This window comes from Perissodus microlepis, chromosome 5 (assembly GCF_051167445.1).
Source record: "Perissodus microlepis isolate ML-2025 ecotype Zambia chromosome 5, ASM5116744v1, whole genome shotgun sequence".
NCBI classification, from domain to species: domain Eukaryota; kingdom Metazoa; phylum Chordata; class Actinopteri; order Cichliformes; family Cichlidae; genus Perissodus; species Perissodus microlepis.
The window spans coordinates 30833215-30842326 of NC_140465.1; the positions used below are offsets into that span (position 1 = coordinate 30833215).

Genomic DNA, 9112 nt, shown 5'->3' on the forward strand with positions numbered 1-9112 from the left:
CTGATGCAGCGCTGGTGTTTTAGCGCCATCCAGCGGTTCTGTTGGATTGTAGTCTCCGGTGGCGACGGGGAGGACCTTTATCAGAAAGCTTCAGACATTGGTAACTGGATGGTCGTGCCCTCTTGAATGCAGCAGTAGCGAGCAAACTACAGCAATGAAATAAAAACTGAATCAGATAAGTCACTAATTACGCCAGTGCCATATGCAGCCATTTGTTTGCAGCTTTTTATGCTGATTGGTTTATTTAAGATGTTTTTATAGCAAGGCATATTTCATATTGAGACACAACCAAATCAAAGAGGCCAGTTTATCATGCCGCATGATTTTAGAAGAAGCGCTTTGAGCTATTTTCGGTCAGTGGGTGGACCCAAGAAAAGATTTAGGGACTGTGTGAAAATTTTTTGAAGTGAAGAAGTACTACATATATTTTAATACTTTTATTTTAATATAGACTCCCCGGCATCGTTAATATTTAAAAATAAGATCGCACCCTATTCAGTTATGAAGAAATGGCAATAAGCTCCCTAACATCTTATAAACAGTTGTGCCAGTAGGCCTCAATGATGGCAATTTAAGCACTCGATACTTTTATTAATGACAACTTTGAACAATTTATTATTTATCCACTTTTCTTCCACGAGTTTCAGAGCTGTGAATAAATTATTGTTAAAAAAAATAGGAAAATTAAATTCTCTTCCTTTAAGGTCTGATGTTGTCCTGCGATGTCACCTGACTTTCTTTCTTATGTTCTTCCTTTTATTCTTAAAAAAAGAGGGTGAAAAGGCTACTAAAATCTTCATTAGAGCCACTAAATGCAAGTGAACACAAAAAAGGAAGACAGCTGTGTGCTGAAGGGTTTTTCACACCTCTGTGAAACACATGAACACCATCTTTTGTTGTAACCTAGAAGATTTCTTCTTTCTAAAAAAGTCCAAAATAGAATCAGAGGATAAGAACAAGATGAAGAGCCTCCTCAGTTCTCACAAAAAAGACTCCCCTCTTATCAAAACCCCTTCCCTTACCCTATCCAAACACACCACCCACACATACAATTGGTGCGAACAAGCCACTCTGAAGAACTTCAGCGTTATGACATGAATTAGGCTCGTGAATACTCATCGAGTTTACAATAACACATTTTTGTGTCTTTGACATTCAGCTTCCACTCTCCCCATGTATTAGTGTCCAGGCTACAAAAGCCTCCCCTCCTTTAATTTCATTATCATCTCTCCATTTCTCAAGCATGCTCTTTCGTCGGCCCCCCCTGAATGGCAAGAATGGGTGGAATAATCAATACCAACCTTTGAAATAGCCTGTAGGAGATGGGATGCAAGCATTTGGACTTGTATTTGATTGATTTTGGACCGCCCTCCAAGAGTGTTATCATCATGGAGCCAAAGCCATCTACTTCACAGAAAACTCCATAAACACCAGCACAAAAGCACACTTGTGCAAGTAAAATCAAAGGGCACTACACACAAAAACCCATGGATAGTGTACAAGAAAAATGTCATACCATTATCACTGCTGAGCTATAAAATTCAACCCAGATAGTGTATGTAGACCAGAGACAGGCTTCGCATCGCTTCATAGCTGACTATAAATAGAGGAGCTGTTATTTTGATTCTGTGTGCGTCATTTATATCATATAATTTCTAAAGTCATCAAGTTTCTTTCCTCCTCAAGCTGCGTTTCTCACACACATTGAAGGAAGAGATGGCCTCATTAATCTTCTATGCATTGTATAGACCTATCCTGTCACACCTCTGCCACTGTGGTTTGTGACACGGCTTCGCTCATTAAATCATATGACAGGATGAGGTCAGCCGGGAGGTAAGGTGTCTCAAGCTGTGTGAGAGCAGATAAAGCCAGCAGTGTGAGCCTTTGTTAGGGAGCTCTACAACAAATGTACTGTAGGTGGGAGCTGAGGTGACTCATGAGGTAAATTCCAGTTAGTGAGAATTTAGCATCAAAATCTAATAACAGTCTCTGGTTTTGTCTCTTTGAGGTCAAAACACACGGAGAAACGGATATCTGCTGCACTTGAGCTGTCATGTGATTTGCAACCTCTCTGAGGAAGCCTGACTACCTTTTTAGGTCTTGTTACTGCAGGTGGCACCTTGCATAACCCCAATCATCCCATGCTTGTCATGCTGTGATTATTTTCAGTTGTGGAGGCTTCGTGGTTCGACACTGATTGTGGTGCTTCAGCTTAAAATAAAAGCAACCTGCGGGGAACAGTGCAAGCACTCTGCCTGAACCCTCGCTCTCTTTCGGCACGAAAGTGTGTTTGAAGACAGTGAGATGTCTACCAGAAAATTGCAAGGGAAAAAATAGGAGGCATTACGGCCTCGGGAATGGAGCTCTCCATCAATAATGCAGCGGAAGCAGCAGTTAATGCCCCCTTTAATTCAACAGGTCTGCAGACAACGACACAGTTATTCTTCCTCAAGTGCTGATGCTCGATGAGCGGCAGCTACCTTAGGCTTTATGGCTTTGTGTGGTTTCACTGCCAGGTCTTTCCCCTGACCTCAATCGCAATTGCTGAGCCTTTGATGGGTTTTCATCAGTGGCTCCTGCTAATGGAGTTTCCAACTTCACTAACTCTCTCAGATCCCGATAGTGCACTGCTGCAACAACAAAGGAATAATGTCCACATAAAGTCAAAATATATGAGCTCAATTTAAAGTGAACAGTGAGTGTACACCTTTTAGAAACAAAAACAGGGCAGTGTCAAATCACAGTGTTACACAGTTTTATCGTCTAGGTCAGTTCTGAGAGAAGCAAAGCTATCTTGTAGATGGCAAGTGTATCAAAAGTCTTTTGCTTTGAGGTTTTGGCTTTTTAGAGATTACCGAAACTTTACTGAGCAAAAATTAATTGCAGGCTGGTTTTAACTACTTCAAAGAGAAGTGAAAGTAGTACATTTATAAACTCTGACTCAAGCTTTTTTTCTCTCAGGAAATTCAGATTCTTTCCTTATAGGGGTGTCATTATGTTCATTTCTACTTCAGTGTTTTTGTTATAGTAGCTTTTCCGCATTCGCAGTTTTTTTTCACCCATTTCATACTGTCTGATTTAATGTCTGAAATGTGCCATTCCCTACATCCTTTCTTTAAACTTTATTCTCAATGACTGCCCTCAAAGCACAAGCTTTTATGACAGGTAGGTGAAGGTGCTGTGTGCATGACCATATTAGGGATATTTGCCCCGACGGTCATCACATAGAGCCAAGAATAGAAAAACTGCTTGACTAGAAGCGTTGAGCAGTGCAGCCTGAGCTTTAGGCTCATAGTGATTACTTAGCACATCATCATATGCTGGCCTTAAAATTTGCTACTTATAAATGAAAGTATTGCGTTCAAAATTATTCTTATATGAAGCGTTTAGTATTACGGACAAATGTTTATACACTTCAAAAGTACCTGTTCTGCTGAAAAACATATTGTATGAGAAGATTTGATTTTTTTTAACCTGTAAAATCTCTTTTTCAAGAGTGTCCTGGCCAATGAGAACAGCAGTACAATCATAAGTTGCATGAAGTAACTGCATCCAAGTCATTTAAAAGTCATTTATTCCTTAAATTCAATATGTGACAGACCAGTTCCTTGAGTTTTAGTTTTAGCTGCTGATTGCAGGAGGCAGGAGCTTCAAATTTAAACATAATTTTTCCAAAATCAGTTTGAACTTTTGGGAGAGACCGAATGAATTAAATCTGGTACCTGAGACAAAAACCTTTTTGATTAACGTAATATCTGAATGTAAGGCTGTAAATAAGATGAGACCAAACCAGAAATAGCTTCAAAAAACAAATACACCAGTGGTTTCAGTCTATGACATAAGAACGCAGACCGCCCAAACCACAAGATACTTATAAATACTTTGTAATTTGTAATGAATCTCATTGGTCCATGATAGACAGAATCCAATATATATATTACTATTTTGAGGACACATGAATATAAATCACATCAACATAATCAAGGACAGACATAAAAGTGGAAACAACATTTCTCGTTTTTTGCCTCAAAGGACAAAAAGGACTTTATTTTAAAGTTTAAAAAAAGATTAATGTTTATGTACTGGAAATACTCAGCAACAGAAACTGCAAACAACTCACAAGAATCTGAAACTGCATTTATGTAATCATTTGTTATTATTAATCTCTGGCTCTCTTCCACAGCGTCTCTTTGACTTGTCTTCCTCACCTCACCCCAACCAGTCACAGCAGATGGCTGCTCCTCCCTGAGCCTGATTCTGCTGGAAGTTTCTTCCTGTTAAAAGGGACTATTGTATTGTATTATTATTGTCTCTGTTGTTGCACGATCTCTACCTTACAATATAAGTGCCTTGGGGCGACTGTTGTTGGGAACTGGTGCCGTATAAATAAACTTTAACTGAATTGAATTTCAAGTGCATCAGGTACCATTTAACATAAAAGCATAGTTTGTAAAGTAGTTAGGGAGAAGCAGAAGTACAGCGTTCTTCAGAAATTATACGAAGGAGGAGGTAAAAGTATAAAAAATGGAAAATCTTTACTAAATTTAGCTGTCACATAAAGCTGCACTAAAACAAAATGTAAAAGAAAATTAAAATATTATTACACTTTAAAATTTACATAGGAATATTATATTGAAGTCGTAATTTTAGTCTTTCCTCCTCCTCCCGTGATACAGACGAGTGAGCCAGTACCTGAGTAAAATAAGCAGGCGTATTTTCCTTCAGTTCCTCCTTATTCAAACCAAAACATTAGACAAGACAAGATGAAAACCTTGCTTAAATCAAAATTTTGCAGTGTGGATCTGATTGAAAATAATTTATTTTGCATTGTCACACAATGAAATATGAACCTTAGATGTCTAATGTTTCTTAGTCTTGTTTTGTGTCCTGATAATCTGCATATCAACTGTTTACTTTCACCAGAGTTTTAAAATGGGGCCAGTGTCTGCACTATCACCACATACACACTCGCAGGCAAACACTCACAAAGCTAGAGTAATCATGGAGAGAAATTCTCCCGTCATTTCACTGCTTCCGTTGGATTCTGAGCAGTCTGCCTCAGCGGCCTCTGTCAGAGAAATAGTGGGTCATTCATCAGGAGAGAGATTAAATCTTCATCCACTGCTACTGGATGTTGGAAGTACTTTATCTTTGGAAGAGAAAATAAAAGTAAAGAAAAAAATCCATCCTTTGAGGCAATCAAAATTGTTTAATTTCCTTTTATCACTCGCCAGCATCTGCTGATGTGGACAGTTTGCACCTAAACAGCTGCTGTTGAAAAAGCAAGTCCAAAAAGTGATAAACAGATGATATGCTAACATACATATATGGGTCAGTCAGTCAGTTATAACATGCAAGGCATAAACATTCTCAACTGTTTTAGAGGCTAATAAACACAACAAATGAAAATTTCCTGTTTACCTCTTCGACATCACCATATTCCTAGGCCAGCTAAGCTGATTTTGTATGGTAGTTCTTTAGCTCCATCTGTTGGAGGACTTATCACAGTGTAAGCGTCGCTCTATATCTACTAAAGTTTGTTTTAAAAGCGCTTACAGCAAAAGTATTTGGCTCATTTAAGCAGACCACAGAGAAGATTCATGGATGTAGTGATGGAGGACATGCAAAGGGTTGGTGTGACAAAACAGGATGCAAAGGATAGGGTGACATGGAGGCAGGTGATCCGCTATAGAGACCCTGAAAAGGTTGCATGAAAAAGAAGACAAGAATTTGTTTATTTTAATCAAGTTGTAACTTCTACCAAGATAATAGCATAAAAAGTAAAACTAGTCAGCATTCCTACATAATTTGGCTATTTGAGGAGAACACTTTCTATATTTAGCCTACAGGTGCTTCTACTTTGACACTGCAGCATATTCAAATCATCATAGGCTCTCAATATAACATGTTAATTTAAACTGTAAAGTGTAGCCCCAAGTCCAATTAAGTCGCTAAGTAAAATAAAATGTAAATAAAACAGAATGCAAATTTCATAATGGATATTTTATTAACAATAGAACACAGAAAACATATCAAATGTTTACACTTAGAAAATGTACAATTTAAGATAAATATTATTTCATTTTGAATTTAATGGCAGTGACACCTGAGGGGCCTGAGCTGATGGACTGTAATGAGTTGGATGTTGTCCCATTTTTGTCTGATACAAGATCCTAGCTGCTCCTGGGTCATCTCTGTCGTAGTTTTCATTTTATAATGTGACAAATGTTTTCAGCTGGAGAAACGTCTGAACTGCAGTGCAGTACCCCAGCTCTTCAACTTCAAAGCCATGCTGTTTTAACAAGTGCATGCAGATGTGATCTGGATGCGAGCACATGTTGCTCTAAGATCTCTATATGCCTGTCAGTATTGATTGTGCCTTTCCAGATGTGAAAGTTGACAGTTCCATAAGCACTAATGCACGTCTATACCATCAGAGATGTAAGCTTTTTAACTGAGCAAGCCCAATGGTCCCTCTGCTTGCATTCATGTTTGCAAAAAGAAGTTCAGGTTTCGATTCGTCTGAACACAGTTTTGCATTTCATGTATTTCAAATTATTGAAATATATTAAATATAAATTATTTTAAATGAGCTTTGACCCAGAGACAATTTATGGATCATATATGGCTTATTGTTTGCATGATAGAGCTTTAACCTGGATTTATGGATGAACTGTGTCCATAAACAAGGATTTCTGGAAGAGTTCCTGAGCCCCTGCAGTGATTCCCATGACATAATCATGCTGGTTTTTCTTACAGTACCGCCTGAAGACACAAAGATCACAGGGATCATTTAATGATCTTCAACCTTGCCTTACGCACAGGGATTTCTCCAGATTCTCAGAAACTTTTGATGATATTATGTAAAGTAAATGTTAAGATATTCCAAGTCTTCCAAATTTTATGTTTAAGACTGTTATTCTGAAAGTGTTCCAAAGTTTGTAGATGCAGGTGAACCTTGGCCCACCTTGCCTTTTGAGTAAGCGTGGGCAGAGCTTCTCTAATATGCTTTTTTCCCCTACCAGTCAGTTATTGATCAAATGAACGTGATTAGTTGCAAACGGTTTCTCCACTTGTTTCTTTTTAGTACCGCCTATTGTTCCAGTCTTCTGTTGTCTCCATCCAACTTCCTGAGATGTGTTACTGCTCTCAAATTCAAACTGAGTTAGTATATTTCAGGAAATGTGTTACATGTTTAAACTTAGACATTTAACTGTTTTTTATGTTCTATTCTGAATAAAATACAGGTTTATGAGGTTTGAAAATCATTCAATTCTCCCTTTTTTTTTTAAATGTATGGAACGCCAGGACTGCCATAATGAATTAATTAAATACACCATTAAATAATTAATTAAATGTGGCAATAATTAATTAAAATTGGAATTAATTAATTAAATAAATAGGTATGACACATGTAATTAATTAATTATTGACACATTTAATTAATTATTTATGTATTTCACATTTTAATTAATTATTGACACATTTAATTAATTATTTAATGATATATTTAATTAATTATTTCTGTGTTTCACATTTTAATTAATTATTGACACATTTCATTAATTATTTAATGATATATTTATTTATTTCATTTTGGCAGTCCTGGCGTTCCATAACACCATACCGTGCATCTATAAGGAAACTGAGGGTTAGCACTGGCGGCTGCCAGTATTTTTCACGTAGTATCAGGTAGGTTTGGTTAACGTTTTTCCCTTGATGAATGAAATTATCAATTAAAAAGTGTATTTTGTATTTTCTCTGGTTATCTTTGTGTAGAATTAAAACGTTTTTGATTTGAAACATTAAAGTATGACACATATGTTAAGAAGTAAGATATCAGGAAGGGGGCGAATACTTTTTCACAACAATGTAAGTGGTCAAGCTAAAGGAATAATTGTGATATTTAACATGTTATAATGCTTCATTTAGAGCTACTGTATCCATACAACCCAGTCTCATAGGAAAACATATAACAGACTGTGGGGATTATATCATTTTATATCATTTTAATAAGTTTATTCTCTGATATCCTTTTTATTAAGCTTTGAGTAGTGGCATTTGATTAAAACATTTATTCAATATATATTACACATATAGTTTCAAGCATGTTATTACATATATTGTAAGAATGTGCTTATGAAAAAGTTGGCCTTCTGTCTGGTAAGAGGTTACAAGCTTTATCTGGTGAGGTGAGAGGTGAGACAGAGTCGAGTGAGGTCGAGACAGTTCGCCTGCATACACAGACAGTATATAGATTCATTTCTAGGTTAGAGTTAAGACATATTTTGCTTGTAACTGCATTTTGTGCCTGCATAAGCAACAGTTTTTGTAGAATGTGTTTCTGATGTTCCAGAGATAAGCGAGAATAAGAAGATCAATAGGAAGCACCTGGCATGGAGACGGAGAAAATGTCTTTTTGTGTGTGTGTCAAAGGTTGTCAGCAGAAGAGCTGTGGTTACTGTAACTTATGCATGTTATGTATCTGCTTTGACGCATGAGGGGGCGTTATACCCTGACATATAAAAACATTTTAAGTATGCTGTTTTGGGGGATTTATGCTGAGGATTGTGATGGTGTATTTCCTTCACACATGTGTTTAATAAAATCATTGTTTTGACGCACTTGGACCAGCAGTCGTTTGTCTCACACCTCAATCACGAATCGGGACAAGACACACCGGTCCACTGCATCCATTTCACATTTTGCTTCTCCAAAAAGTGAAACGGACAGGCATGCAGAAGTTGCATCACCAGCAGGGGTAGATAATAATAATAATAATATTAAAGCCACCAAGTCAGTAGTGAACAAAAAACATATGATGTACATTCCAATGTCCTTAATCACCAGAAATGATTAAGCAGGGCAGATAATAATATATATTTATATATGTAAATAGGTTCATAATGTCTGTTTAAACACTTTCCTGTGATTATTTTCATGTAGGCTTGAAATAAAATATCTCCCTCTGCTGTTACTGCAACTTACTGCAAGTTCTGCATGCGTGTCCTTATCATACTTTGGAGATATCAGATGAAGATGATTCAAATTTTTTGCAGGGACTTAAGGACATTTTAATTTTTTTTTTATATAATAGAGAATTATGAATATA

At 36.9% G+C, this 9112-nt stretch overlaps 1 long non-coding RNA gene across 1 annotated transcript; it reads left to right on the forward strand.

Annotated features, from left to right (window-relative positions):
• The first annotated feature begins 9 nt into the window (after nt 1–9).
• LOC146387608 (uncharacterized) lies at nt 10–8624 on the forward strand. The gene is made up of 2 exons (XR_014800301.1): nt 10–100; nt 4184–8624. It is a non-coding gene; the product is annotated as an uncharacterized LOC146387608 (long non-coding RNA).
• Nucleotides 8625–9112: the final 488 nt, after the last annotated feature.